The sequence below is a fragment of the Schistocerca gregaria genome, chromosome X (genome assembly GCF_023897955.1).
Source record: "Schistocerca gregaria isolate iqSchGreg1 chromosome X, iqSchGreg1.2, whole genome shotgun sequence".
Taxonomy (NCBI): domain Eukaryota; kingdom Metazoa; phylum Arthropoda; class Insecta; order Orthoptera; family Acrididae; genus Schistocerca; species Schistocerca gregaria.
This window is the reverse complement of record NC_064931.1, coordinates 73735614-73761986: the sequence shown is the minus strand read 5'-3', so window position 1 is coordinate 73761986 and position 26373 is coordinate 73735614.

The window sequence follows — 26373 nt, the reverse complement described above, 5'->3', positions numbered from 1 at the left end:
TCTGCCAGCATGAATGAACGCAGTATATTTTCTGCTATCACTATGTAGGGCTATTTGCCAATACGAAGCCTTCATGTCAACGGATGTTAAATACTTCACTCCATGAAATTTAAGCAATTGCTCATCTAAGTTCTCCGGCCTAGTGCGTATTGATACGATGATCTTATTAATTTCCCGCGCATCAAGTACTAATCTGACTGACCCGTCAGGTTTGCTGACAGCTAGGATGGGACTGCAGTACGGTGAATGCGAAGGTTCTATCACCTTCCACAGAACCATTCTATCTATTTCTTTGCGAACCGCTTCCTTCTTTGCCCATGGTATCGCATATGATTTATGGCAGTACGTTTTATGGGGGTAGACTTCCATTTTGTATTCATAATTTTTGATTATTGTCGGCTGTTTTCTGAAAATGTCTCGGTATTCATAAATAAGATCTGCTAGTTCATTTTGTTGAGTTTCTGAAAGACAAGCGGATTTTCTCACCTTCTCGTGGGCGGCCTGTTCGTTAATTATTTCCGTGTCTAATTGTTCGGGGAAAGGAATATCTATCAATACCACTTTTGGGTAAACTAATTTTACTTCAGCTTGCTTCTGTAATTGGCCATTACTCTCTATTGTTGACTTTATAAGATTGACCTTGACACTACGACTGCCAACTTGGAAATAGCGAAATCCACTGCCTACGTCGATGTTTACTTTATACTGCCGGAAAACTTCCATACCTAAAATACAATTGACGATTAATTTGTCAACGATTAAGAATGTACAGTTTATCGTGACATCGCTAATGGTAACAGGTATTTGCGTCTGCCACTTAATAGTTTTTGACTTGTTACCTACAGTTGTCAAGATTTTACAATTTTCCGTTCGCAACACTGGTACTTTCAATGCTTTCGGAACTTCTTTAAATAAACTATTAGAAACAATATTCGTAGATGCGCCTGTATCTAAAAGTACGCTGGTAATTATAGTTTCTATCTTTGCTGTTATTACAGCCTGCACGAGGTCACTTACCATGTTCAGCGCTTTCATCTCTTCTTCACATAGATCTTCTTCTACGGTTGCATCCTGATCACACCTTAAAAATAATTGTTTAAGATGTAATGAGTGCTTGTTTGTGCCCCCTGTTGTCAAATCGGTCGGCCGGTGGGGGCTCATTACGACCGATTGTTGTTTACCGGGGGAGACAACGGCGTTGCTTCATTACTGTCCGTTACCTCTACGAAGTGTACTGAGTGGTTATTCTGTCGCCAATTAGTATCCGAACCGTTGCGTGCAATATTTTCTTGCGACTGGCCGTCGCTGTTTCTCCTTAGTCGGTCATTCCTATTACCGTAACAATTGTAATTTTCATTTGTGTGCCGCCTTTCATAACGCGGACCTGACCAATCATTCACGTGATTTCTATCATTTACATACCGGCGTGGACCGTAATCTGTACTATACCTTCGGTCTTCACGTCTCTGTGGCGCCGAATTCCTCCGATTTCCGTAATTCCAGTTTCCATTATTTGGCCTTGTCACATACGGATGCCAACTGTGTTGGTTTTGTCCATTGCCATTAAAATCATTCCCGTTACCGTTGTTTTTATTTTTTACGGAGTGTTCATTCCGAATACTTGTGCTCGGCTCTTCTTCATATATTAGATCAATTGAGTCAAGCAAGGAAAGAAAGTATTCAAGGTCGTTCTCCGGTATGGTTACTAATTTTTCGAGTAAGTTCGCGGGTAGTCTGTTTTTCAGAATTTTGAGAACATCTACGTGCGGTTTTGGATTGTTCCAATAGCTCGTCTTATTCAAATACTTTTCGAAAGACTTTCTCAACCAACCGTTTTTTAGGTCGAACGGTTGTGGGTTGAATACCTCACATCGCAGTCTTTCTTGGGCCCCCGTAGACCAATATTTCTCCAAGAAATACGAGTGGATGAGTTTTTCTGCATTCTGTGGAGGAAACTGGAAACTGTGTATGTTTCAACAGGCTCTCATCGACCAGAATCGTCGAGATACAAGGCGACACGCCAACTGCCTGTTGCAGCGCCACGTTTGGCGAATAGCCATTGTTTGCCTGCGCCGGTGCGTGCACATACGCCGGACTGGGCGCGTGATGTTCTGCGTTATTGACATCGTAATCTGGCATGGGCGAGTAAGTGTCAGGCTGCCTGTTGCTTGACCTAGGTAAATCATTTGTAACATTCAGTCTATCAGCAATTTCCTTGCGTATTCTGTCTTCGGCTACTTTGATTTCATTACCTATTTTTTTTTTTTTAAGTTTTGCTTCCCGGTCAGTTATTGATTCATTTACATTGCAGGTTTCTAAAGTTTCATTTATTTTGATAATGTCAGCGTTGATACGTCGAGTCTCCTGTATCAGAAAACAGACTTCTTCGTTAACTTTATTAACTCGGTCAGGTATTTCTTCACATGCGGACTGTACTCTGGTTAAATTTAATTGAATAGCCTGTACGTTATCATGTATTTCTATTTGTACCGTTGTGTTTGATTGTGTGTATCTACGATTTATGACAGTTCCTGTTCCTGTTTGTTTGTAAGATCTGACAATTTCTTTTCTAAATCATTTGCCAATACATTGTATACATTATTGACTGTTTTGATGACTTTGTCTTCGATCTTTTGATCGATTTCATTGGTGAGTTTATTTAAGCTTTGATCAAAATGTTTGTGCATATTTTCAAATTGCGTGTTTACACTTGAAAACTGCTGTTGGAACCCAATTTCCATGTCTGACAATTTTGTGTTGGTCATGTTGTGGCTGATTTCTAGATTCGACAGTTTTGTGTTCGTTGTGTTGTGGCTGATTTCTAGATTCGACAGTTTTGTGTTCGTTGTGTTGTGGCTGATTTCTAGATTCGACAGTTTTGTGTTCGTTGTGTTGTGGCTGATATTTAAATCAGGTAATTGTTCGCTCACGTTTGACATCAGACTGTATAATGCCTCAAGCGTAACTGACGAAGCTTGTTTGTTTGTATTTATGCCATTACTTGTAATCATTGTTTCTCTACCACGGTCTGATTGAATCGAAACCGGGCTAGGTTCACTTATTTCACGCGAAATATTTTCATCTGATCTGGTAATCGATGCTTCATCGACTGTGTACAAGGTTTCATTTGCAAGCGTTTCGTTATTGTTAATCCCTGTGGAGTGCAATTGAATTGTATTTACTTCCACATTATGTAGTGCTGAAAAACTAATTGTGCCATCATTTACGTCACTATTGTTAGAATCGGTGCCGTGTCCATGAACATCTGTCAAATTAAAATTCTGCGATTCCATTGTGAAGATATTATTATTATCTGTACTTTACTGTTTATCTAAATCTTCAAATTCTCTCGCACTTGAATTAATAAAAATATCTCAAGAGCGTTATTTGTTGAACGTCGGAAATTTACAAGCTGGCGCACTACGTCTTCTAATTCTGCGACTCTCGAACATAAGAAAGTAATTATCAAAGTGTAATTGTGTGTTGCCACAAACACGACCAGGATTTTAATATGGAAAGGAAAAGGTACTACTTTAAGTGGAGCTAAGCCATGGTGCAGCCGCTGCATGCGTTTGCGCTTTCCTACCTTAATTCCGGCTCAGCTGCGTCACTCACGATTACGTTAGTTTTGTAAATCCTTGTCCTTGTTCCTTCTGGTTATTGTGCCATCCGTTTATACAGTTAATATTGTTTCACCTTATTCGTCATTTTCCATGTGCGTCATGTAACAGAGAAACAGTAATTAGTACATTTGTAGTACAACAGTCAAGTACTTACTCTTTGTTCCACCAGCACTGTCCCTGTCAGCGGTCTCCAGTGTGGCGAAATAAATAAAAAAATTAAATTTATTGGTTTTTTTAAAAAGAGGAAAAATTGTGGACATGGAACTGTAACTTCAGAATTTTTGAAAGGCCTTTTTTTTTTACGGGCTGTATTGACCGGCTTGAATGCAGACAAATTCAGTGCTGCGTGAAATATGCCTGTAATATAATTTACCATTACGATTAATTACATTTTTGAATTCTACGTCACCTTAGACGTAGAATTAGTCCTTATACCACAATATTAATTCATTAGTCGCCCTCGATGTTCTTCTCTTTGTTGACCGTGTGTATCTTCCTAAGTCGGCATCGGTTCACTTCACGAAGACGGTGGAAACCAAGGAAATACAATGCTACGTCACTTTAAATAATTTTCGTAAGACTTCGATACTTCTCACTATTTTTTATTCACAAGACAATAAGACTTGCTCTGCTCGTCGCACAAATCATAATTACTAACAACATGGCTGCCTTTCCGCACACTCCAAAATTACGTCCGTCCTCCACAAGGCAATAATCGAAAGTGTTTCTTAGCTCCTTCTTGGAGTATGAAACAAAAGAGAATCCAATATGCACATTACAGAGATTATATTCTACATCCCTCTCAATTTGATCTTTGACGCAGCCTTTAAGGTGTTGCATGTCTCTGCGTCGGAATGTGTCATTACAATGTGAATAAACCCTACGATTCTAAATTTTACTATGTAGTGGTTCCTTGTCGGGACTAAAATGAAAAGAACCTCTCTTCGTATCTGGAATCTTACGGTACTGCGGGGGTGTACCTCTATAAAATGGTAAGCTCCCAGACAAGTTGGTGCTGCTACAATGTGCTCACCAATCACTAGCCATCTCGATCTACGTCCACATCTATATCGATACACTGCAAATTACGTTTAAGTGCCTGGAAGAGGGTTCTTCGAACCACCTTCAAAATTCTCTATTATCCAAATGCCGTATAGCGCGCGGAAATAATAAGCACCTACATCTTTTTCGTACGAGCTCTTCAAATGGTTCAAATGGCTCTAAGCTCTATGGGACTTAACATCTGAGATCATCAGTCCCCTAGACTTAGAATTACTTAAACATTAACTAACCTAACCACACACACATCCATGCCCGAGGCAGGATTCAAACCTGCGAGCGTAGCAGAAGCGCCGTTACAGACTGAAGCGCCCAGAACCGGTTGGTCACAGCGACCAGCTGTACGAGCTCTGACTTACCTTATTTTATCATAGTGATCGTTTCTTCCTATCTAGATCGGCGTCAACAAAATATTTTCCCATTCAGAGGAGAAAGTTGGTGACTGGAATTTCGTGAGAAGATTTCTCCGCAACGAAAAATGCCTTTGTTTTAATAATCTCCATCCCAAATCCTCCATCATTTCAGTGACACTCTCCCCCCTATTTCGACATGATGCAAAACATGCTGCCTTCTTTGCACTTTTTCGATGTACCTGCTAATAAAACGCAGTGTTGGGTTAGCCTTCCCCACATAATTTTCTGTGTGTTCCTTACAATTTAAGTTGTTCATAATTGTAATTACTAGGTATTTAGTTGAATGTATGGCCTTTAGATTTGACTGATTTATCGTGTGACCGAAGTTTAACGGATTACTTTTAGCACTCATGTGGATGACCTCACACTTTTCGTTATTTATGGTCGCTGCAATTTGTTTGCCGGCCGGTGTGGTCGTGCGGTTCTAGGCTCTACAGTCTAGAACCGTGTGACCGCTACGATCGCAGGTTCGAATCCTGCCTCGGGCATGGATGTGTGTGATGTCCTTAAGATAGTTAGGTTTAAGTAGTTCTAAGTTCTAGCGGACTGATGACCACAGATGTTAAGTCCCATAGTGCTCAGAGCCATTTGAACCATTTCTTAGCAATTTGTTTTGATCTTCTGATGACTTTATTAGTCGATAACCGACAGCGTCATCTGCAAACAACCTAAGTGACTGCTCAGATTGTCTCGCAAATCGTTTATACGGATAAGGAACAGCAAAGGGCCTGTAACACTAAGATGAGCGTCAACACGAGATCTGCACCACCATGGAACTTGTGGACCGAGCTAAGTTGTGGGGACGACTTCCCAGTGCAGAACACCAGAATGATCGCCCCCCTCAGGGATCGAGCACGAGAAGTCTCCTCTACGACGATCGATCCAAGAGTGTTCGATCATCCACATCCAACTCCTCCGTTTGGGCCGTCATGGCAACAAGCATGTCAGGTAAAACGTTATGTACTTCTGTCCAATGACGTGAAACTGCAGCGACAAATAATTTTAGTTACAGAGAGACAATGTGCCTTGATTAGCCCTCTAAGTCTATCGGAAACATTTCCGTCTGGCAGCAGAAGAATCAGAGCCTTGTATAAACAACTCAGAATTTCCAACAAGCCAAGTAAACGCCGCGGGAACTCCACCAGGTCAAGTTCACACAGCAGCAGGCCGCTCCTCGTCAAGAACTGGTCAGTTCTCTCCAGATGTTACCGGGTAAGACACTCAGCGTCAAATTCTGAGCTTCCTGGGGTCGTGACTCGTGACGTCACTATGTGTGCCACTAGATGTCAGACTCAGACAAACTTTCTTCTTCAAGGCGTGAAAAGACTGTAATGCGTGAGTTATTGCCGGATTTGTTATGCGCTCTGTATGTGCTTTCACCCTGCTCAGACAGCAGCTGGTATAGATTTTACGCTTGTGAGCGTATAAAAAAATGGTTCAAATGGCTCTGAGCACTATGGGACTCAACTGCTGTGGTCATTAGTCCCCTAGAACTTAGAACTACTTAAACCTAACTAACCTAAGGACATCACACACATCCATGCCCGAGGCAGGATTCGAACCTGCAACCGTAGCAGTCGCACGGTTCCGGACTGCGCGCCTAGAACCGCGAGACCACCGCGGCCGGCTGTGAGCGTATATATGCGTTGTTATGTGACTAGCGGAGCTTGTGGACTGGCCCTGTTCGATTTCCTTTACGTTCATTTATATAATTCGAAAATCTGTGCCCAGACATCAGTTTACTAAAAGAACGTGACACAATTTTAAAAAAACTCAAAATTATTAATTCTAAAAAAGGGAGATATTTTTCCGGCTCAGTTAAATACAAAACTATTCGTAAGTATTTGAGTTTCATATTGAAACAGCGTCGGGGTTAGAACCTCATTTTCAGCAGTTTCTTTAATTGTATTAATATTGTATGTTTTTTGTCAATTGGAAATACTGAATTATAATATTCTAATGAAAATACGATTTTATTTGAGTCAAATCAAATAAATTAAAATTTGATTCAGACATGTGAAATGACTTGTCTATACCAATAAAACTCCCAGAAAGAATTTCACTCTGCAGCGGAGAGTGCGCTGCGATGAAACGTCCTCTCAGAACTAGAATAATCTGCCAGAAAGTTCCATCAGTAATACTGGTGCGTTTTAAATGTTCGTTTCTCCATGGAATGGAGAAAAAAGAAATAGTCGACATTCACAGTAACTAGAGTATGTACAAAAATGGCAATCAATACACATTTGCAGTTGACCAGCAGATCGTTCTGCAGATACAGTCTATCCTTTTGAATTTTTAAGTACTAGAATCTATTTCTGTGAAGGATACTTATCACGATATTTATTTGCTCTTTCACTTTACTCACATGAACTCTGAGAGTTTTATGTGACTATATTATTTTGTTTCTGCAAACATAATTAGTTCCACCAAATATGGAAACGCACTATTTTCTTATACAGTACATTTCTTTAAAATTTCGTGCATACGATCACCAGACTTAATGAAGACTGTATCCCCCAGTCCATGCTGATAACGTGAAGCTTCAATTTCAATTTTATAAGAATCCAGATCACCAGGCTTTGTTACGATTTCGCTGTAACACCTGGATGTTGGCGTCAATGAATTGTGAGCAAATATTATTTTTTTCGCATCTGTAGTTGATTGCAGCAGCACTGTTTACTGTAAAGAAGCGTCCGCTTAACGATATTTTGCTGAATAAATTGCATTGGTAATATTTTACACTATAAAGTTTGTAGTCTCATAGCATAGCACACACGCAAATTTGCTGTCTAAATTAAGTCATTAATACTTAATGTTTTATCTCGTCTGGTGTAATATGTGTGGGATGTGTGTCACGGGTAAGATCCTGCACTTGACATGGAAAACAAATCTTAAAACATCTAAATTTGCACTCTATGTTGTTGTCAGTGCTGTGATTTATCACCTGAATAAGCTTCAAAGAAGAAGTATGTACCAGTGTAAATACACACATCAAAGAAATTTTTGCCTCACCACGGTTTCCAGAACTCCTGAACAACCATGCATGAGCAGCGCCTATTAGACGGGGGGGGGGGGGGGGGGGGGGATCCGACAGCAGATCAGTTCCAGTCATTCCACGAGGAAGGAGGTACACGGCTCATGTTGTCTGCAATTCAACCATGCCTAGACGGTCAATACCGTATTCGATCGCGTCCGCATTGTTACTTTGTGCCAGGAAGGACTCTCAACAAGGGAAGGGTTCAGGCGTCTCGGAGTGAACCAATGCTATGTTGTTCGGATATGGAGGAGATACACAGAGGGAGAGGAAACGTCGATGACATGCCTCGTTCAGACCGCCCAAGGACTACTACTCCAGTGGATGACCGCATCCTACGGATTATGGCTTGGAGGAACTCTGACAGCAAAGCCACCATGTTGAATAATGCTTTTCGTGCAACCACAGGACGTCTTGTTACGACTCAAACTTTGCGCAATAGGCTGCATGATGCGCAACTTCACTCCCGACGTCCATGATGAGGTCGATCTTTGAAACCACGACATCTTGCAGCTCGGTACAGGTAGGCCCAACAACACGCTGAATGGACCGCTGAGGATTGGCATCACGTTCTATCCACCGATGAGTGTCGCATATGCCTTCAACCAGAAAATCGTCGGAGACGTGTTTGGAGGCAACCCGGTCAAGCTGAATGCCTCAAGATACACTGACCAGCGAGTGCAGCGAGGTGGGGGTTCCCTGCTCTTTTGGGATGGCATTATGGAGGACGGACATACGCCGCTGGTGGTCATGGAAGGCGCCGTAACGGCTGTACTATACGTGAATACCATCTTCCGACCGATTGTACAACCATGTCGGCAGCATATTGGCGAGGCATTCGTCTTCGTGGACGACAGTTCGCGCCCCCAAAGTGCACATCCCGTGAATGTCTTCCTTCAGGATAACGACATCGCTCGACTAGGGTGGCCAGCATGTTCTCCAGACATGAACGCTATAGAACATGTCTGGGATAGATTGAAAAGGGCTGTTTATGGAAGACGTGACGCACCAACCACTCTGGGGGATCTACGCCCAATCGCCGTTGAGAAATGGGACAATCTTGACGAACAGTGCCTTGATGAACTAATGGCTAAAATGCCACGACGAATACAGGCACGAATCAATGCAATAGGACGTGCTACTGGGTATTAGAGGTAACGGTGTGTACAGCAATCTGGACCACCACCTCTGAAGGTCTCCCTGTATGGTGGTACAACATGCAATGCCTGATTTTCATGAGCAATAAAAAGGGCGCAAAGGATATTCATGTTGATCTCAATTCCAATTTTGTGTACAGGTTCCGGAACTCTTGGAACCGAGGTGATGCGAAACTTTTTTGATGTATGTACATTTTTACTTTGTCTCTACAGAACTGTATACACTGTTAGCGTAAATAGCGCTAGGGAGGTGCGTTATAGATTCAGTAAGCGTACAATACTTCAAAACTCGTTTAATACCTCATTTTCCGCAATTTGATCTTACGTTCTGCCTCAGTGTCAGAGGTACAACAACAGAGTTTGCGCTTGGCTGTAATCCATTCGTATGTGCCGCTACATTTTTGGAGAGAAACCCGGTTGCCGCACAGCCGCGCCGTTGGCCTCCCTCTCTCTCTCCCCCTCTCTGGTACCGACTCGCTCAGTGTGACACCTAGCGGCAGCACTGGGTACCTGTGGCGCGACGTCGCGAGCCACAATCCCAGAAAGCTAAGGAATTAACGCCGGATCTTGAGACTCAGACCTGCTAGCCGCCAGTAGCGCACGCAGCACCGAAGATCCCACCCTCCTCCAAGCGGGCCTCACTTTAGCTGCCCTGCCGCTCTCATAACCGGGGACTCAATGCTCTGAGCGGTTAGCAGGCTGTCCCTCCTCTATTCCCATAGCTGTGTGCCTCGGATGTTCTCCATCTCCTGGGGAAACGAACTCCGAGGTTCCCACGAATTCTCTCGGCTGAAGTGACGTAAGTTAAGACACACAACCTCTGGACTTTGTATCAGGCACAATAGTGAAAATCAAGTATAGTTATGAGAGTTTACTAAAGTGATTTGAATCGTGTTCCAGCATTTCTCCGTCATGACAAGGAGCGGATGGTGTTAGTTTATCAATGGATGGAGGCAACCCAGACGGCTTGTAACATTTCAGCCGACGCCATCCAGACACTACCCAGACACTTCAAGATCGCGTCTTCGACGCAACAACAAACAGGCGTATTTCAGAGAGTGCGTGATCTCTTAAGCTGAGGATCAGAGCATTGGACGAACGTCACGTTGAGCACCTCATATGAGAAATGTCATGAACGAGCACCAGGATGGACCTCTCCTATGGACAAGTGTACAGATCACAGAAAGTATGCGTTTCTCGATCCACGTGTAATGGATTTTTTTTTCTTGTTTGATGGACAGCCCCACCTCTCGAAATATTCGACACTTTGCACTACAGGTTAAAAGAAGAGTGACGGACATAAGATGCCTTCGATATTTATTAACGTTGTGGGTGGTTCTCTTGATTTATGCTAACTTTTTTCCAGCCTACGTCTAGATCTGGTTTTGTTCCAAGCATATAAAATTATATGCAAGCGTTTCTATCGCAGCAGAAAGGATGGAGGAGGTTTGATGTAAGATCTATTCGTGGTTTCTCCTTTATCGTAATCGTTTCCCATAAGAATCCAAGCTACATCGTTAGCCTCGTGGCTATTGAGGTTAATCCTCAAAAAAAACTTACTACTAATAGTTCAATCCAGAACGGTTTAGGTAGCCTTTACAATAGTTGGGTATAGCTGTGTGGCTAGTATCCGAACAGACATCCGAAGTAGTGTGACGGTAATGCTTCAATCTGTCCGAAGAACAGTTCCAGCTAGCAGTTCCAGCTTTATAAATGTAGCCAGAAGTGTATCGTGGCTAACGGAGTTGATCATGAAGACCGATTAAAGTATTTTCCTAATATATTTTGTTGCCCTTATTTTATAAAATCATTTGGTGGCTTTCTAAGAGGTACTTTGTGTTAGGCGTACGAAACGCGAATAAAATTACACTTTCACACGTTTTACTTCAGGCAGAATTAGGCTATCAAGCCAGTCGATACCTTTCGTATAGTGGAACGACATAGTTGCTTACTGGCTGAGTGTTTTTCAAGAGATCCTCTCACACAGACCGGTAATTTACACTGTTTTTAAGAGACACTCCGAGTGCGCCGTATCAGTCACTCTTTAACCTGTTACATAAGGCGATTCGTTCCTGCTGTTATTTTTTGCGTGTATTCAGTCCCGTAACCAATAACCGTGCACTCGGGCGGTAATCAGTTATCGGTACGTTATTGTAGTCTAAAAACTGAATCCGTTATAGTAACTCTTTTGTTTACTCGCTCGGGGTCCCACCATTTTGTACACAACTGAAGTGAGAAGTAGTTGTAACGTTCTCTACGGCGCCATCAAAAACCCGTTCTGAAGTGGTGCCGTCGAAAGCGTAAACCGAAGCAATCGGTCTGGATTCGAATACATCTTTCGAAAGCGAGTACAAAAGAATATTATCACAGGACTTTACAAAGAGGTTTTTCGGAAATTCCTACCAGTTCACTTACTTAACTTATTTAATGTTGCAACACGTTTCGAGCTATCACCTCTTTATCAGGCAAAATATGACAAAACAAAAAACATCAAACCGAATGGACATAGACCTTAATGCAAGTATTTTTTTCAGTCTTGTCGTTTGTTGTGGCTTTCCTGCGGAGAAAGTCAAATACAAGCCGTATGAGAGCGCGTTTACTTCGTTTTCTTGTCTGTAGATAAATACTGGAGCACTCCGTTCGTCAGAAAAGGCTGCCTTCTTGTGGCCACTGTGGCTTTAAATTGTAAGCACACCACGTAGTTCACTCGGAAAACATGAATAACTGATCTGGCTACTTCAGTATTATGGGCTTAATTTGTATTATTAGTTCACTTTTCTCGGACATGAGCAGACATCCATGAGTAGCAAATAATGTGACCGTGGCTTCCACGTTAAGGTTCTTCGGTTAATCACAAGGCGTCTACTTCGGTAATAATCTTGCTGGCATTTCGATGATCTTTCTTGGGATTTCTTCATGATTCATTACATTCTCGCACGTGCTCCCTTTTTATAGTTTTATGCACTGTGAGATATAATATCGAGCGATTTTAAAAAGCGAGTGAATCAAGCTGCGTCGGGTACAGGTGGAGGGGATAGCGTCAGTTACGGTTGACGCGAAATAGCATTTAGTCATAATGGAGCGCTGGACGTCACATCATCGTGCGTACACTGTCAAAGCATTTTATCAAAACGGTAGTTCGTACCAGCTAGCACGTCGTGCATTCCGCAACCACTTCAGCGTTAATCGAAATCGGCCGTTGCACCTGCCTGTGCGATTAAAAAGTGGCTGGGGAACATTGAGGAGACGGCGCCAACTGGGAGACCAAAAACTGTGCGCTCGCCTGAAAAACATCGAACGTGTACGTCAAATGAAACGCGTATAGCACGTGTGATTTGACACGACACTACAGCGCGACACGCTCGTGCCGCACGAGTCGCGCGGCTGCAGCGCATATTGCGACGCGTACACCGTACTTAGCACGCGCCGACTGGCGACGCTCTGCGCTGACAGAACCGGAGCGCGCGCACCCTTTTACCTTTCTCAAATAATTTACAGAAACTATTCACGGAAAATATTTGATTTGTTTCCTTACTTGTAGCTTTATGTGTAAACTTCTTGGCCAAGTGCCCATCATCTCGCTAATGGTCATGCTTATTGTGATCTACACATTTTAGTAAGTCACTACGCAAAACTCAAAAAGTTTGCAATGAAAAATAGGGGTCGCTATGATTTTGCGTTTGGTGCGTATTACACCATATGTTGCTGCGTATGAAATTCAGCTGACATACTAAATTTTTGTTTAGATTTGGGAGGAGGTCTCCATCTGTCTTCGATTTCGAGAAACTGGATCCCATGTGGCGCATTCACTCCCAATCTTACGCCATGGGAATGAAATATTCCTACATCCCTCGTATTTCCTAAACCGCTCGAGACATCGAAACGAGATTTTGGCGAATGACGACACAAGGAGGAGAGTACTTTGCCACGCCGGCCGGTGTGGCCAAATGTTTCTAGACGCTTCAGTCTGGAACCGCGCGACCGCTACGATCGCAGGTTCGAATCCTGCCTCTAGGTTAGTTAGGTTTAAATAGTTCTAAGTTCTAGGAGACTGATGACCTCAGATTTTAAGTCCCATAGTGTTCAGAGCCATTTGAACCATACTTTGCCACGTCCTAAACCCACTGAGCTTTCTTATGTATCACGGTATATCAGTTTATTTTTTTCATTGCACTGACTTATTTTTTAAGAGTTATCGACAGCTAGTGAGACAAGAGTGTCCTAATATGAAAGTAAACATGAAATTTCTTCTCTTATGTTGCCACTGACCGTCACAATGAGTTTTTTGGTAAGATATTCGGCTCTCTGGTCGCCAATTACTTGTTTAATGAGACAGATTTCTGAAACAGTGTGTCATAATAACTGCTGCAAAAATGAGTTTATGCAAATTATATTGTGTTTTGGCAAAAGAAGTGCTCTCAAACCCGTCAACAAGAGAAATGTGGCCGTTACTCGCAAATGGTGTTGCTTCTTCGAATGAGAAGAGGTTAACAACTCACACGAAAATAAATCGCTAATTCTGTTGGAATTTTGGTTGAATCCCACAACCCATCTTATTTTTAATGCTGAGCGACTGGAATGGAAACTTACCAAAGGATTTTTATTCCTTTTCTTCATCTGAGCAGCAGCAAAGTAATGAAGAGCGTGGTCTTCAGGCGGAATGCCACGCACACTACTGATGCCGGTTCCTCACCAACGCCTTGCCAAACTGACAGTCCGTGGTTCGCGAATAAAATAGTTGTTGCTGAGAAAAGTAAACAACCGATACGTGGCACAACACAATGGCCAGTGTATCGTCAGCAGCTGGGAATAAATCGCGTGACAGGAATGCGGAAGCCAGCAAGTGTGCTTTGTGAGAGCAAGAGTTCACATCGTTCCGAAAACATTGTCATGAAAGTAGATCTGCCTTTGTCAGCATTACATTTCTACATATCACCACACTCTTTCAGGATATTCCTACTTTTGTAATAATACCGGCCACTAATTCCTTTGTGTAGCCTGTTGTGTAATTAGTTTATTAATGCTGATAGCGTGTATGCAACCACTGAAATACTTTTCCTCGTCACGACGAGCCGATTAAAACATCGTTATTTACGAGGGCTTCTCGACTATTTCGGGCTTGCAATGGAAATGTCACGTCCACATGTACGAAGTATAATATCTCTTATTAGACCCATATCCACATGATGATAGTAAAACTTACGTACTTCATATCTCGGACGCTTTTTACCAGGAGCGCAAAGGGGTCATACCTGTGGAAATTATGCCATTCCGACTTTTTGTAACGGATCGCAGAGATACTTCAGCATAAGAGGCAGCAAGTAGATAACCTTGTTTTACTTTCCTGTCTTGCTTCTAGATGACACGATTTTATAATATTCCTTACTTCCTTATTCACTACCCTCACGGGAAATCGTCTGTCCCTTCTTACGTTCTGAAAACATTGTGGAGGCAGACGATATACTTTCAGTGGCTAATGGCTCACCGGTTATTGAACTGTTTATTGGTTTTTTTTGATAAAGAATAAACAAAACAAAAGAACTGTACAGATATATGTAAATGAAAACTATTACGTGCAAACGAAAATGGACGGAGGGCTTAAACAGCGAGAAAAGAACACTGCTCAGTGATAGAAAACTTCAGTTTACATTACAGGCCATACTTTTCGGATGGACAATACTTCCACTGTCCGTATGCGCCATGCCGAAGTGAGTATATGGCAGAACTGCCTTCCCGCTCCCCGCCTCACACATCCGTCAGTACCCGCGTGACGCGCGGCGCGAGAAAATGCGCCGCAACCACAAAGCCGCGCGACCTGGCGCAGGCGCGTGTCGCGTCCCAGTCGCGTCGCGTCGCAGTTTGCGCGGTCCCATTTGAACCTGTGCAGTTACAAAAACGCGCGCTGCGCTGCGCCTAGCCTTTAGAGTTACCATTGAGAGACACGCTCGTCGCTCAGTTCGCCGGCACAGCGCTACACTTGGGATTCCAAAGAGAACGGTAGGAAGGATTTTACGCCAGGATTTGCACTTTCACCCCTACAAAATCCAAACGGTACAAGTCCTTAAGGAAATAGATTATGTGAGCCGAAGCCGCTTCTGATTAGAAGTTTTGGTCATGATTAATCAGGACCAGGACATTGTAAAGCGTTTGTGGGTGAGGGATGAAGCTCACTTCCGTCTCTCCAGGTATGTGAACAAGCAGAACTTTCGATTTTGGAGTGACGTTAATACTAGAGAACTGTATCAGCAACCACTGCACTGGGCAAAAGTTACTGTGTGGTTCGCAATGTCTTCATTAGGGATCATAGGGCCAAACGTTTTTTAAGTTGTAACAGTGACTTCGCGTGTGTGTGTGTGTGTGTGTGTGTGTGTTTGAGGTTTACGGGCGCTAAACAGCGTGGTCATCAGCGCCCAAACGCATAGAAACAGGAACACATGCGGTGAAGGGACGAAGACGGACACCGAACAAGGAGAACGGCTAAAAGACACAGGCCTGACGCAGTTCCAAATGCTCACATACAGACGCAAAACAAGAGGAGAAGAAACACACTAAAAAGGAAAGGAAACACAAGGAAAAGAGAACAGAAACCGAAGGGAAACAAGGAGATAATCGTGACTGGCGGACCTCTTACCTAAAACCTGGGTGAGCCAGTCACCCAGCAGCATATTAAAACCCTCTCCCTAAAATCCGAGGCAACAGATTGGACAGGACACAAAACCGTAAGACCTTAACCACAGTCGCTGCGACGTCTTGCAAAATAGAGGGCAAATCCGGTGGCAAAGAAACCACCGCCCTCTGGTCAGAGAATAAAAGACAGTCAAGTAAAATGTGGCGGACAGTAATCTGGACGCCACAAGCACTGCAGATTGGGGGGTCCTCCCACCGGAGTAAAAAACCATGCGTTAAGGGACTGTGCGCAATGCGGAGGCGAGTGAGGAGAACCTCATCCCGCCTGTATGACTGGTAGGACGTACGCCATGGTCGCGTAGTGGCCTTTACCAGACGCAGCTTATTGTCAGAAGCTGCCAGCCACTCCTCTTCCCATTGATGCATAACACGAAAACGCAAAAGGGAGGTTACAGCATGGAGGGGGACGGCACATTCAACAACGTGAGGGAGGGAACATGCATCTTTGGCAGCCACATCCGCCAGTTCGTTTCCCCTAATACCCACGTGCCCCGGCACCCAGCAGAAAGAAACCTCCTTCCCCTGCCGTTGCAGGTGGACTAGGGCATCATGGATGTTCTGGACGACCGTATCCGCTGGGTACAAGTGTTGCATGGTCTGAAGGGCACTCAGGGAGTCAGAACAGATGAGGAACTTAAGACTGGGAACACATCTCATCTGCTCCAATGCCCGCAAGATTGCAAACAATTCGGCATCGAGGATGGTAAACGCCGCAGGAAGCCGTAACTTGACGACTCGATCAGGGAAAACAACAGCACAACCAACAGAGTCCCCCTGTTTAGAGCCATCTGTGAATACAGGTACATGGTCCGGATGCTGGTTTAAAATATCGTAAAATAAGGAAATAAAAACAAACGCCGGAGTGCAGTTACTCCCGTTCTCCGACAAGTCTAGAAGGATGCTGGGCCTCTGGAGCAACCAGGGAGGCAGGCGAGTAAAACCTTGTCGTTGGGGGGCCACACGCTCCACACCAAGGGACTCAAGCAAATGCTTGGCACGAATCCCAAATGGTCTCGTTGCCCTGGGACGACTGGAAAAGAGACGTTCCATAGGCGGTCGGGCAACGGTAGGGTACGCAGGGGAGGTAGGACAGGCAAGGAAATGACACACCCGTCGCACCATGAGGAGTTTCCGCTGGATGGCGAGCGGCGGTTCTCCTGCCTCAGCACACAGGCTGGGGATGGGTACTGGTACGGAAGGCACCAGTGGCCAGCCTGATACACTCATGGTGTACTGCGTCAAGGATCTTCAGATACGAAGGCCTTGCTGACCCGTACACGGTGCAAGCATAGTCAAGACGCGATCGGACGAAAGCCCTATAAAACTGCAGCAGACGCGCCCGATCTGCTCCCCAGGACCGATGGCTCAGACACTTCAAAATATTCAGTGCCTTCAGGGCCCGCACCTTGAGGTCTTTAAGGTGAGGCAACCACGACAACTTGGAATCAAAAGTGAGGCCCAGGAACCTCACAGTGTCTCTAAAAGGAAGAACGGTGTCCCTCTGACGAAATTCAGGGGAGGTAAAAAAACGCCGAGAACGATTAAAATGAACACACACAGATTTGTCTGCAGAAAAGGTAAAACCCGTCTTTGCAGTCCATGCCTCTAAGCGCTTTATCGTAAGCTGCAACTGCCGACTAGCAGCGACAAGACTGGAGGAAGAACAGAAAACAGCAAAATCGTCCACAAATAAGGAGCATTGGGCAGGACTCCGGATAGTGGACGTGATACTGTTAATAGCGACGGCAAAGAGGGTGACACTTAAAACGCTGCCCTGAGGAACACCATTCTCCTGCACGTAAAAATCAGATAGCACATTACCAACCCGATACCGAAAGAGGCGGTGAGAAAGAAAGGACCGAATGAAGATGGGGAGACGGGCACTAAAGCCCCACTCATGGAGTTGATTGAGGATAAGGCGGCGCCAAGTAGTGTCATACGCCTTATTAATGTCAAAGAAGACCCCTAGACAATGCTGGTTACGTAGGAAGGCCTGCAGGATGGCAGCCTCAAGCAGGATGAAGTTGTCTATAGTGGAACGACATTTCCGAAAGCCACACTGAGAGGGGCTAAGGAGCTGCCTGGTCTCGAGCAGCCAAACCAGGCGCCGGTTGACCATGCGTTCCAACGTCTTCCCAACACAGCTCGTCAAAGCAATACTGCGATAACTACTGGGATGCGTTCGGTCCTTCCCTGGTTTGAGGAGGGGAATCAAAATCGCCTCCCTTCACGAGTCAGGGTACGTGACGGATAACCATATCATATTGAAACAGTTCAGGAGAACTTCCTTGGATGGCAGCAACAAGTGCCGCAGCATGCTGTACCGGATTTGATCATGACCAGGCGCAGTATCATGAGCCACAGACAGCGCAGAATCCAGTTCCCACATTGTGAAGGGGTAGTTATAGGGTTCAGAATTTAGAGACCGGAAGTCCAAGTGACCCCTCTCGATGGCAGCGCGGTAGCGGCAGAAATCTGGATCACAGTTAATAGTGGCGGTAGAGTCCGCAAAATGCATGGCCAGTGTCTGGGCAATGTCTCTCGTCACCGTGAGGAGACATTCCTGATGCAGCAATGCCGTGACAGGTAGCTGGCTGAGTTTCCCGGAAATCCTCCTGATGGCTTCCAATACTTTCGTAGAACTAGTGGAGCGAGAGATGGAGTTCAAGAAGGATTGCCATGACCGTCGTTTGCTCTCTTTAATCATTCGCCGCGCTCTGGCTCTTGCCACCCGAAAGGCCGCAAGATTGTCAGCTGAGGGACGGCACTTGAAGCGGCGCAGAGCTGCACGGCGGGCTCGGATGGCTGAGCGGCACTCAGTGGTCCTCCAAGGGACAGGACGCCTCTTGGGATGACCGGATGACCGTGGGATTGACAATTCAGCAGCATGGGAGATCACGGCTGTAACATGGTCTACCCATTCGTGGACGCTGGCACGGTGTTACAAAACAGCCAGTTGGCTGAAAAGTGTCCAGTCAGCTCTGCAGAGGTGCCACCGGGGCGGCACTGGTAATGCCACAGCCTCATCCAGGAGGCGAATCCAAAGGGGGAAGTGGTCACTAGAATGGAGGTCAGCTGCAGCCTCCCACAGAGCAGAATCCGCGAGTGATGGAGAGCAAAAGGAAAGGTCAATAGCCGATGACGACCTGGAAGCAGTACAGAAATGAGTGGGAGCACCAGAGTTGAGGAGGCACAGTTCTTCAGACATCATGAGGCTTTCCAGAATGCGACCCCTGGGGCAAGTAGTCGGAGAGCCCCATAAGACATTATGAGCGTTGAAGTCCCCCAGAAGAAGAAATGGGCGGGGGAGTTGGCTGATAAGGTCCGTGAGAGCCTCAGAGTCTATCGCATCCGGAGGCGGTAAATAAACTGAACAGTCTGTGAGCCTCCGACCCACAAGAATGTCAACTGCAACTGCTTGCAATTCGGTGACGAGAGGGAGCTCAGATGAGGGGTGCATGTCACGGTCAAAAACCGCAACACCACCCTTTGCCCTTTCCCCCGTCAGATCATCTTTTCGATATACGGTATAGCCCCGTAAAGAAGGAGCATCAGTGGCCCGAAAATGTGTCTCTTGGAGACATAAGCACGAGGGGCACTCTCGTATAAGGAGTTGTAATTCGGCCACATGCGTCCTGAACCCATTCAGGTTCCACTGTAATATGGGAGCCAGTGATCAGGGTGGCTGAACTTTCACCCTGCCTCTGTGCTTTGGAGGAGAGACCGTACTGGCCGGAGATTTATTCCTGGGGCGAGAGGATCGCCCCCGGTCGACATCAATGTCCATAAGCTCCGATGACGACCCACGGGAGATGTCAGACAGTACGATGACCTCGTCATCGGACCGATGCTGACTAGCCTCCTCAGGTGGCAAAACCTTCACCTTCTGAGGCTTTGTCTTGGGAGGCTTAGAATGCAGAGCCTTGTCAACAGTTGGAGGTTTACTCGCCTGGGCAGAAGGCGCCATATGGGGAGAGGCAGGAAGTACCCCAATGTCAGCAACCACGGTCTTGTCCGATGTAGCGGGGAGAGCCGCAGATTGCAAAACAACCGCAGCAGCACAAGTGCACCGGCAAGCGCAGGTATTAGTGCTAACACTAGCAACCTCCGTTTGCGTAGCAACAGTGGCCAGTTGTACCGGTTTTTTGAGAGCGGAAGCGAAAGATGTTGAAAGCACAGGAGGTTGCATGGCCTTAAAGAGCTTCTTGGCCTTACCATAGGGGATGCTCTTAGATGTTTTAATCTCCTGTACCTTCCGTTCTTCGAGATAGATGGGGCAGATCCGGCTTCAGACAGGGTGACTCCCAGAGCAATTCACGCACTTCACAGGCGATGAACAATTGGCTCCGTCATGGGCAGGCTGACCACATTTACCACAAGTGGCTATCCCATTGCACCCCAACGTAGTATGCCCAAAGCGCTGACATTTAAAACAGCGCATGGGGTTGGGGAAATATGGCCGTACTGGCAAACTTAAGAACCCCGCTTTAACATGCTCTAGGAGTCTCGGGCAACTGAACGTGAGAATAAACGAGTCAGATTTGACGAGGTCCCCATCGACTCGTTTCATAATATGCTGCACGTCAACAATACCTTTGTCAGCCCACTCAGATTTTAACTCGTCTATGGGGATATCCACCAAGTCCCTACACGTCACAACACCCTTACTATAATTCAAAGTGGAGTGGAGCTCGGTCTCGACAGCGTACTCTCCTAGACAGGTTGCTTTCCGAAGGGCAGCGACTTGACGGGAACTAGAAGTTTCAACTAACAGAGTCCCATTGCGCAGTCGCTTTACAGATTTCAGTGTTCCTGCAATTCCCTCAAGACCCTTGTGGATGTAAAAGGGATAAATCCACTCAAAGCTACCCTCCTTCCTTTTAATAATCAAAAACACATTCTGATTATCAGCATGTGCTCCGTTACTACATTCTGTTAAATCTCTAGCAACACCAGGCGCTGGAGGACTCGCAGCACGTAGCCGCTTTTTCGATGGGGTGTGTTTTCCTACCAGTGGCCCACCCAAGCCACTGGTAGGGGGAAATGTAGAGGTCGAAGGGTCCATTGCGGTCCCACGAGCAGCTAGGGAACTAAAAGTCCGCTCAGACAGAGCCCTGCGTGCCTGAGTAAGCCTTATACAACTGGGGTGCGGCAGGTGCCCCAGAGGTTGCCCGCTTGCGACTGTTCCACCCCAACAGCCATGCATCTTCTAGGTGCGGACCATACCGAAAGATTGAGGGGTTTTTATAGAGGTTGGCCTTCCTCGCAATCCAGGCGGTCAAGCCAAGATTACCATTCCCCGCAGCACACAACATTTCACCGCCGCGCCGTACGGTGGTCGCTGAAGCATGTCCGGGGGTTACGGTGACAGGACACTGGCGGCGCAGACCAATCCCCAGCTCAGGACCCCGGGGTCGCCAAGCCCGTACTCAGCAGGTGAATGCTGAGCCCCTGGGGGAAGTGAATTCGCAGAGATACGCAGACGTTTTAGAAAACTTATGTCTCATCGTTCACTTCATAGTGTGCAAATTGTGGAGTAAATGTTTCCAGCATGACGGAGCAACGTTACATACTGCTCTAGTAAGCATGAATATTGTCAATCGTTTGTTTCCAAATGATATGACCTCCCGAAATGGGGAGATTGCATGGCCCTCTCGTTCACTGGACGTCACATGTTTGTGACTTTTTCTTTGGGGTTATCTGAAACGGAAAGTTTAGCAAGATAACGCACCTCGAACAACCGAAGCCCTGAAAGAGTGGATGCGACAGGAAGTGTGGTGAGTCAGTACAAGGTCTGGCTGGAGGAATGCGTGCGTCTAAGCGGACGCCATAATAAAAGAGTTATCTTGAAAAAGTAACTGACGTTTTACTATTACAGAACACACTTTTTCGTATATTTTAAGATTATGAAATAGAAAAGAGTGTCTTTATTTAATAGCTTTTCAAAAATCGCTCTTTATTATGCCTCACCCTGTAGTTGAAACTCTCTTCTTCATTTAGCTTAGGAGGCCCTCAGCTTTAAAATAATTTAATTTTGTCATTGTGTCGTAAACACAATACTATTTCAATATGCTATACGAGCTTGTTTTAGGAAAGGCACACGGCAAATATGTAGAGGTAAATACGAAAAACAAATACAGAACTAGTTCTCTCACAACTGTTATGATTAACTTATTTTTTATTTGGGGGATTTACGAAATCTGAATATTTTCGTAGTCTCCATGAAATAGCTGTGTTAATCTTAGATAACGGTAGGTGTGATTAACGTCTCTGATTGGTGGTGTGGAACTGTCTCAAGTGAAGGACAGCAGAAACTGGGTTATTCAGATACACACAGTAGACGATTGTAACTGCACTGTTTAAGTGGAAAGAACCCACACATATCACAAAAAATTGATGTATGTACGTATGTGGCACATCTCCCCTTACACCACTGGACTGATATGGACCAAAGATTGTGCACATACCCCTTACTGACAGGCAACAATCATAATTCAGGAGGTGCGACATCATAAACGATGAGATGCATGAAAATCAGCCGCACCATGCCTGATGTTGAAATTTATTACTTCTGTACTACAAACTCTATTCGTAACAAATTTCTCAGACATTCGCAGCGAAAGGCACATACAAAATTATATCATGATGCCACACATAATTCGGGAGATCCGACGTCATGAACACCAAGATGTGTGAAGAACTGCCGGAGTGTGCATAATGTTTAAATTTATCCTTGCTGCTCACTCTGTTCGCAACATATTTTGCTGACGGTATCGACATACGCCGCTGAATGAGCCTACATGAATGCATCGTTGTAGGACTCTTTACTGCCGAGCCACTCGTTCAGTCGAGTGAAGTGACTCCAGGCAGCGCTTTTGGCAGCTTTCAACTACGAGGCGCAAACGGTTGTAGGCCTCGCCACAGAGGCGTGCAGATACTCGAAGCAGCTGTGCCAAGCGCATCATCTCACACCGAGCCTACTGGCAGGAGTGCGTGCAAGGTACCTCGTAGTGGAAAACTGGCAAAGTGAACACCCCGACCGACAGTGCCGGCTGTCAGCTAGTGTACAATGAAAACAACATTATGACAGGTGACAGACTTCCGTCATTCAACAGTCTCTAAGCAGTCAATGAATTACTTCTTTCTTAAGATCTTAATGAATTATTGTCAATGTAAACAACGAGACACCAACAGAGAAAGTGATAAATGGTTCAAATGGCTCTGAGTACTATGATACTTAACATCTGAGGTCATCAGTCTCCTAGACTTAGGCTAGTTAGGTTTAAGTAGTTCTAAGGACAGCACACACATCCATGCCCGAGGCAGGATTCGAACCTGCGACCGTAGCAGCAGCGCGGTTCCGGACTGAAGCGCCTAGAAACGCTCGGCCACAACGGCCGGCGAAAGCGATAAATGAGGTATTAGTGAAAGATACTGGCTTATTAACATGGCTTGCGTCAAACTTTCAGAAAATGTAACTGATTCGAATATTTGACTAACGTAAAGCCTACCAAAATCGGCGGTATAGTTACGTTCATAGTCTGCACATAACTTTGCGGTGCACGGCCGTTGCCCCTGGTAACAAATTGCGAGTGCGCCGCCCTCGTGGATAACATTGCGCCCCCTAGAGTGTGCAGCTGGAACACTGATAGAGGCAGAACATTCCCATTCGTCTGGTGCGCTCTCAAGTGTCATTGAAACCTTCTCTGACAATGATCTCTTACCTTCGCCATCAAAAGGGCCTACCTCCCTGGGAACGCATTTCCGGCCATATGTCCGCATGACCTTTTTTGCTCCTTTTGCTGCGGAAGCTGTAATCTCTGTATCTCGAAACAATACAAACCAAGGGAAAATCGAAATCACTATCTCTCGCCAATAAATAAACGATCTCTATAATCATACAAGACGAGCGAATTGTGTTAAGTAACTGATCGTTCATTTTGGTCGCTGTGCACAACGAAAATACCATCTCCTTGCGATGAACAGCTTACGAATACAAGAGGTTATATTTATTATTTGCGGGTCGACTTGCCCCTCAAAAACTGGAAGACAGTAAGGGATCTCGAAATTCGGCGACGTTCCTGGGTGCATTACGTGCTCCCACTTCTGGCCATATGAGGGTACGACGAGAATTCTCCATATAATCGTTCCGATGCTCACGTGTTATGTTTTGGAGAGGCATAACGTTGGTTGGGCATATTGATCATGGTACACTCGCAGGTCAGCGTCATTGTGACACTGCATTCGTTTCCCATGCGCATCTTTTCAGGCTGTATGCGACCCTCACTGTACTTTTAAGGACGACAATGCGTGATCGCATCGAAAGCACTGGTGTAGGAGGTCTTTGAATGAGTGGATGTTCGGTGAACTTAAACCCCGTCGGCCACGTCGTGATGCATTGGGGATGCATACCGCAGCTCGCCTACATGTTCCAGCGACCATCCAGAGTTCTCCATCAAACTTTTTGAGAAATGGAACGCTCTACCACATTTCCTTACCAACCTCGTGCCCAGCTTGGGAGCTGGTTACAGAGCACGCACAGATGTGTTCGGTGATCACATGCTCTATGGAGAACACGTCCCGCCTTTTGCAATGTGACTACTTTGTCATTACTGTCTTTGAACAAAAGCGTCAGTTATGTTCATATCATTGAATGTTTCTTTGTTACCATCTGTACCATGCAGCAGCAATTATTTTGCTTGATAGTGACACAACATGTGAAAGTTACTTTGGCCCGGAGTTTCGCAAAGCACTATAATCGAAAACGAAAAAGGTCTGACGCGGTCTATAGGGGTGAAGTGAGACCACGGGGGCTGATGCCATACCACTGTGGCGGCTGCTTTATTGTACGAAGAACTGAATTTAGTTGAAAGTACTTGATCTTCATTTCTCGAGTATATACTGAAGATTAAAGTTAATCGCATGTGAACCGGTACTTTCAGAGACTAAAATAAAGAGCTCCTGAAAGCGCTATTAACTATTCTAAAGAAATGTGACTGGGATCCTAGAATACGAAACTGACTACAACTGTATGTAAGCAATATCGGTTTCTGCTGCTCCGGCTGTGACAACTATGGTGAATCGGGGGGGGGGGGGGGGCGGCATAGGATAGTGTACCTACGAACACATTTTCTTTCTTGCTTGGTGTTTCAGTTATTCACCTATTTTAGAACTATATGAAGCAACGCGCACTAGAGACAGCGGTAAGTAGTTCCTGGCATTTTCGACTGCTGCTGTTGTGGGGCTTGAGGTTTTGTTTTCTGCAGGGTTTCCAAATATAACGAGTTCTACATATGTAGTGTTGTGTAACATATTAAAGATATTTGGAGGATACTGTCTGTTCTATGGTTAAAGAATTTTGTGGCGAATAAAATATTGTTTAATTTGACTAGTTACATAACGTGTGGACGAATAAGTTATAGTTCGTGAGTCACAAACCATCTCGTACCTTCAAACGGAAGACCTTGCACCATGTAGTATATGAGATTTGCAAATGAAGTAAGTTTATGTAATGTATTAACGAAGTTACCTATGTCGAAAAGGGAAATTTGGGATAGCTGCGAACAGCTTCTGTTTCAGAGTGTTGTTAACTTCTAACTGGTTTTTGATAAAACGATTGATTTCGCTTGCTGATTATTCTTGTGTAGTAGAGTAATAACGTAAGACATTCTCATAGAGAAATACACTACTAACAAGTTTTTCTCGATTGCAACGATTTGAACTGATATTTGTACCCAGGTACATGACCATGTTGTATCTTGGAACCGTCTATCTCATTTGTCAAAAATCTTACTTTTCCGGAGTAATTGTAATTTCAGAAAGAAAGTGCACCACTCCTAAAGTGGAATAACAAAGTGGAGTAAAGGTCTATTAAAGTGTGAAAGTCAGAAGTGTGTTCCACGGTAAAACACTTTTCGCTACTAATTGTCAAAACTAAGAACAAACACAAAACGCTGTCCAAGCATATAAACGATCGATAGTCGAACTAAACATCTGAATGCCGGGTGTTCGGAAAAACTTCTAGGACTTGTAGAAGAGAGACAGGAAACAATATTTTGAGTACAAACCCGTTTCAGTTCTACAATGGTTTCAACTTCGATTCTTAACTCATCCATTTCTGTTTGAGGGATTAAATTAGGCATAAGGCAATACAAAACAATCCGAAATGAAACATAACGGAACACCTGTTTATCACTTAAGCACATTTGTTTGTGTTAACACTCCTCGCCCTGTCCATCTGTCGCCAGATCGTTTGTTCAGATGTCTGCGACCTACACGTTACAAGCGAGTTGGTGCATCATCATGCTGAAACCACATTTCCTGATGGGCAATCAGTGGCACAGCTTTCAAGAACGGGCCCAATATCTTTTGTAGAAACATAAGATATGCAGGACCAGTTA